This window comes from Cynara cardunculus, assembly GCF_001531365.2.
Source record: "Cynara cardunculus var. scolymus isolate 2C chromosome LG 16, CcrdV1, whole genome shotgun sequence".
NCBI lineage: Eukaryota > Viridiplantae > Streptophyta > Magnoliopsida > Asterales > Asteraceae > Cynara > Cynara cardunculus.
The window spans coordinates 8433912-8440700 of record NC_037543.1 but is presented as its reverse complement, the minus strand read 5'-3'; positions in this window follow the sequence as shown (position 1 = coordinate 8440700).

Sequence of the window (6789 nt, the reverse complement as noted above, 5' to 3'; positions counted from 1 at the left end):
CAATTTTTTAGAGCTATTTGAGGGGATCGCTGGAGTTCTTCTTTGTTGGCCAGGCATAGCCAATATCATCTAGACATGAGATGATATCTTTAGTGGAAGGTTCACTGGCATAAGAACCCTTTAGAAGCTGGAGAGCGGTCATTAGTGTGGCTACACCAAAACTTACTATCATCCTGTTAAAGGTGAAGGAAATTTTCTCCACCAGTTTACCAGTCTTGTCAATTTCTTGCTTGACTTCAGAAATAAGGCAGAACTGCTGAAGGACTTCTTTCACCATGACAGGTTCATGGGAGAGAGCAAAGAAAATAGAAGAATTGTTGAATAATCTAGCAGCGTCCTCAAAATGTGGTTTATTGGCGATAATGTCTAGAAGCGCCACATGGTTGTTGAGCTTGAAAGACACTTCGTCAATAGTGAAGTTTACGTTCTTGGCAGATATTTCTATAATATAATAGAAAACAGAAGATAACAAGTTTGCTAGAAATTCAAGATAAAAGTGTAAACTCCAAGTTTTGAATCGATAAAACTTCTTTTGAAAAATCCACAATAAGATTTAGGGTTTTTCAAGAAGAATAAGTGTATAGAAACTTTAGATTATAACCGAGTATAAGAATATGTTAATAATCTGTATGTTAGTTGTTTAAGAGAACAAGTTCTTAAATAACATAACAAGAGTTAATTAGAAGAATAACATATCAAAATAAGAAGGAAAGGGTTATCAACCTGTGATTTTTAGAAGAAGAAGGTTGAAGGTTTTTTAGCGTTTTTTGAGTTATTGCTTGCAAAAGTCTTAGAAGCAGAGGTTCAACAATAATTTTTTGTAAGCGTAAGAAAAAATGAGAGAAGATGTCTCATATTTATAGGTATGAGGGGAGAGAAATGGAAAGAGAAGAGAAGAAAATACGACTTAAAAGTTGTGCAATAATGAAAAAGTTAGCACGTCCTCATCCATGATTGGATGGAATTACGAGGGGTCGCGTGTGTCAGAACGGTACGTGCGTCTCAAAAAATCGTATTATTAAAACGAAATGATGTCAGAAGACGTTTTATTTTCCATTTCCTTTTAAACAAAAAATTTAAGTTATTCAAAAACATATACTGAATGATATGTATTTAAGAGTATATCCTTTTTTTTAATAAAAAAATAAGTTTAAAAAGTTCAATGATAAGAAGAATCACTGAAGGAATTTTAACTTTAAAAACATTTATCACTGATTAAGAAAAAGTTCAGTGATGGTTTTTGTTTTAAGATAAGATAAGTATATCTTGGAGAGATACACTTGCTTAAAGAGTTCAGTAATAGAAGGGACACTGAAACAATCTTTTAAAACAGTTTGATCATTGAATATGGAAAGATACATTGATAGTTTTAAGTTTTGAAGAGAGAGATAAGTATACATACCTTAGAGAGAGAAGATATATTTACTCAAGAGTTCAGTGATAGAGTAAGAACACTGAATCATTTCACTTACTGAGTAATGCTTATAGCTGAAGAAGTTAATCCTCATCGTTCAGCATTCCAAGTTAGCTGATCAAGATGTTAAATCTCATCTCATCAAGAGGCTTTGTAAAGAGGTCAGCGAGTTGGTACTCAGTTGGAATAAATTGATGTTCAACATTACCATTCATAACATCATCTCTGATAAAATGATATCTGATCTCAATATGTTTGGTCTTGGAGTAAAGAACAAGATTGTTTGCAATAGCAATGGCACTGGTGCTATCGTAGTAGATAGGGATCTTGGAAAGTTGTAGATCATAGTCGTTGAGCTAGTTTTTCATCCAAAGAACTTAGGCACAACAGCTTCCAGCGGCAACATATTCAGCTTCAGCAGTTGATGTGGACACATAATTTTGCTTTTTACTTGTCCAGCTTACCAACTTTCCACCTAGAAGCCGACAACCTCCAGTGGTGCTTTTCCTATCAATTTTGCATCCTGAAAATCATTATCCGAGTAACCTATTAGGTCAAAAACTGAACCCTTGGGATACCAAAGACTCAAGTTAGGAGTTCCCTTCATATATCTGAATATGCATTTTACAACAATCAGATGGGATTCCTTAGGTTCAGATTGATATCATGCACAGAGACAAGTAGAGTACATGATATATGGACGACTTATTGTGAGATACATCAAAGATCCAACCATTCCTCTATAAACAGTAACGTTTACACGCTTTTCGTTTGGATCCATGTTTAGTGAGAGAGGAGGAGCCATCAGAGTCTTCATAAATGGGTTGTTGGATAGATCAAACTTTTTCAGCATATCTCTGACATACTTAATTTGGCTGATAAAGATACCTTTATCTGATTGCTTGATCTGGAGACGTAGAAAGTAGGTTAGTTCCCCTATCATACTCATCTGATATTATTTCACAATGCGATCAACGAACCGAAAATACAAAGAGGGATTAGTGGAACCAAAAATAATATCATCGATATAAATTTGGACTAGAATGATGTGACCTTTAACTTTCCTAAGAAATAAGGTATGGTCAATATTTCCACAAACAAATTTCTCATAGATGAGAAAAGAGGAGAGGGTGTCATACCAGGCACGAGGGGCCTGTTTTAACTTGTAAAAAGCTTTATCCAATCTATAGACTTGATTTGGATACTTAGGGTTAAGAAACACTGGAGATTGTTCAACGTAAACTTTCTATTGAAGTTTTCCATTAAGGAAAGCACTTTTTACATCCATTTGAAACACTTTAAAGTCTCTATGGGCAGCAAAGGCTAGAAATAGTCGAATAACTTCGAGTCTAGCCACTGATGTTAAGGTTTTGTCATAATCGATTTCTTCTTCTTGTATATAACCCTGAGCAACAAGGCGAGCCTTGTTACGGGTTACAACACCTTGTTCATCTAACTTATTGCAATAACCCATTTGGTGCCTATCATAATTTTGTCAGATGGATGTGGGACAAGGTACCAGACTTTGTTCCTATCAAACTCAATGAGTTCCTCTTGCATGGCAATGACCCAACTAAGGTTTGAGATAGCCTCATTGATTTTCTTGGGTTCAACTAGAGAAAAGAAGTTGACAAAGAGACAGATATTACCTAGACCACGGCGTATCTGAATACCTGCACTTGGATCACCAATAATTTGATGAATTGGATGGTCTTTCGTCCATTGCTGAGCTGACAGAGGATTATCATCTGAGCATTGATGTTCAAGTAGAGAAGATGAGGCTTCAGCTACAGATTCTTCAGCAACAGATTGAATTGCTAAAGGAGCTCCAGAGAGAGATTCAACGACTGATAGAGGTTCATATGCTGAAGGCATTTCATCCACTGATGGGTCAGTATTTGAAGTAAAGGGAGGAATGTAACTAATGGCGCTGCAACAATTCTTGAAGAGGATTCACCTTGGTTATTAGTTGCAACTGGAATGATAAGCGGATCATCATCAGCTTCTAGAGTATCATCATTGGGTTGACTGCTGAAGGAAACTTCAGGTTGTCCAAAATAAGAGAACATCCAGCTTTCTAACTCTTCATCATCATCAGTGGTGGGTTTAGAGTTAGCTGATTGAGATTTATCAAAGGTGACATGGATAGTTTCTTCTATGGTTTGTCGACATTTGTTGAATACTCTGAAGGCTTTGGATACTGAAGAATATCCAAAAAGTATTCCTTCATCAACTTTGGGATCAAACTTTCCAAGATGGTCACGGTTGTTGAGGATGTAACAAGTGCAACCAAATATGTGAAAAAAGCTGAGAGAAGGCTTTTTGCTATGGAAGAGTTCGTAAGATGTCTTCTTGAATCTCTTAATGATCATCGACTGTTTTGAGTAAAGCAAGCAGTGTTGACAACTTCAGCCCATAATTGAGTAGGAAGATGGGACTCATTGAGCATGGATCGAGTAGCCTCAATGATTGTTCGATTTCTTATTTCAGCGACTCCATTTTGTTGTGGAGTTCTCACAGATGAGAAGTTGTGAGAGATTCACTTGTTATCAAAAAAGCTATCCATAGTATTGTTTTTTAATTCAGTTCCATGGTCACTTCTGATAGATTGTACCTTAATATTGTTAAGTACTTCTATGCTTTTGATGAACAAAATAATTTCTTCAGGTGCATCACTTTTGGATGTGAGAAAGAAGACCCAAGTGTACTTGGAATACTCATCAACAATGACAAGTGTATATTTATTTCCAGCTATTGATTGCACGTTGACTAGACCAAAGAGATTCATGTGCAATAACTGAAGTGGAGAGGTCACTGAAGAGACTTGCTTAGACTTGAAGCTAGACCTTGTTTGTTTTTCTTTCTCACAAGCTGAGCAAAGAGATTCCTTTGCAAAGGTGTATTGAAGAAGATCAGTGACGAGATCATTTCGAGACAGCTCACTTAGTGTCTTGAAGTTGAGATGAGAAAGTTGTTTGTGCCATAGCCAGTTGATGTTTCACAAGGCTTTAGAGAGAAAACAGTTGTTCTCAGTTAGAGGAGAATCCATGTTAATGATATATACATTCTCTAGGCGAGAACCGGTTAGAGCAACCTTATCATCCTTGTCGAAGACGTAGCATGAATTCTTAGAAAATTTTACTGTGAAGTTTTTATCACACAGCTGACTGATGCTAAGAAGATTGTGCTTCAGTCCTTCAACATATGCAACACTTTTGAAAGTAGTTGAACCATTAGTTAATATACCAAAGCCCTTGGTATATCCTTTTCTGTTTCCTCCAAAGTTTACTGAAGGGCCTGTTTCGTCCTTGTAGTTAATGAGCAGGGATTTGTCTCCTGTCACGTGTCTCGAGCATCCGTTATCAAGATACCAAATGTCTTTGACTTCCTACACATGAAAATAGATTAAGATTGCTTTGGTACCCATTTTTCTTTGGGTCTTGTAGAGTTAGAGGCAACATCTACTGAAGCTGAAGACTCAGAGTCAACAGATGTCTTCATTGAGCTTGAAGAAGAGGCTATAGTGGGACTCAGAGCAACAACCACTGACGCTGAAGGCATAGAGACAGTAGGTGTCTTCATTGAGCCTAAAGAAGAAGATTCAGAGGTTTTCTTCACCTTAGTCATTTTCACAACTTTAGTGGCAGATTTCATCTTAGTTGATTTCTCAGCCTTGGTTACTTTCTTTCCCTTAGTTGGAGGACCAGCCTCGGTACCAGAAGGACACTTACTGGAAATATGTGTAGTTTTACCACAATGTCTACACTTCCTATAGTTGAAACCAGCTTTAGGGCTAGGAAGTACCAAATAAAGTGAAGAGGATAAGCTCCAAGGATTCCCTTCTCATTTGTTCTAAAAGGAACAATTGAGAATTTAGTGTCCTTAGAAACATTCACCTTAAGCTTTGACTTAGATTTCTGAGTGGATTCAGATATTTTGATCCCATAAGAAGAATAAGAAGGTGCACAAGCTGAAGGAATAAAGCTTGAACTATATGACTTGTTGGCCTTCTTGGGAAGCGGTGCTATGACAATAGATTTACCTTTGTCTTTGCAACCTGAACTCGTAGGAGTTCCTTCAAGATGACTCTCAGTGAAAGAAGACTGAGAGGAAGAAGTGTCAGGAATAGAGGAGACGAAGGTGCCAAACTTTAGCATGGACCTGTCAGTGACACATTCTTCCTGATCATAGGAGAAGCCTAGACCAGTCTTAATCTTGGTGGGGATCTGAGCGTTGATGATCTCAGAGGCCTTGACGGAGGCTTTGCACCACCCTTCAATGGTAGCCTTCTCATCCTTAAGTTCAACAATGGCTTGCTCACGCTCAGCTATGGCCTGTTTACGCTCGATATTGATGGTTTGGTTTACAACGATCTGATCCTTGAGATCTTCCTTGATCTTGGTCAGCTCCTTGATCTTAGAATGACATATCCTCAATTGTTCTTGAAGATCAAGATTAAGCATTTTTGCTTTGGATTTTCCATTCAGGACATTGTAAAGATCAACCGTCAATGTATCTGTGACATCCGGAAATTTAAATACCAGGTTAGTAGCTAGATAGCACTTTAGAAATATTATTATCTCTCAAATAGAGCGTTTAGAGCTTAAGTAGTTAGAAATCCCGGTAGGTTGCGTAGAAAACACTGTTSTGAMCCGTAATGAACCGGATCGTCTTATATAATGMCAAGCACTCCAAATAATTTTTAAAACTTGCATAAAATATAGAGTCTTCATATTTTAAATATTTGTTTTTACTTAAAATTATATTTGAGGAATTTATTTATCTCATAAAATAGAAATTTGGGCCATTTTCTCAATTTCTCACAAAAGTACCCAACTTTTAAGTATTGGGCTAATCTTTTTACAAAAAAAAAATGAGAGAGAGGGCCCATAGGCCCACTCCATGGCCAGCCCCCCCCCCTTCCTCTTTCTACCTATAAAAAGACTCTTTTTACTCATTTTTCTCTTCACCTCTCCAACTTCTCTCTCTAAAAATTCTCTCTAGCTTTCCCTTGCAAAAGGCTTCAAGTCCAGCCATTTTACATCCTTCATAGGATTCTTGAAGGTGTTCTTAAAGGTAAACATGCATCATAATGTTAAAAATTCATCTTTTGTTGTCTAGGTTTCGTTTTCTTGCACTAAACTTGAGTTTTCTTCTTCTATCTTGATTTCAAGCTTGTTCTTGTTAAAAMCTTTCTTTGAAATCTTATTGTTTGTAGATTCATCACCAAACATGTTGCATGTTCATAAAAGTGATGAATCCATGATCAAACCCAAGTTAAGATCAAGGAAAGAACCTTTGGAGATTGGTATTAGCATCCAAGTGTGTATTGAAGTTTCTACCACTTTGTTTTAAAAATAAAGCATAAAATTCTT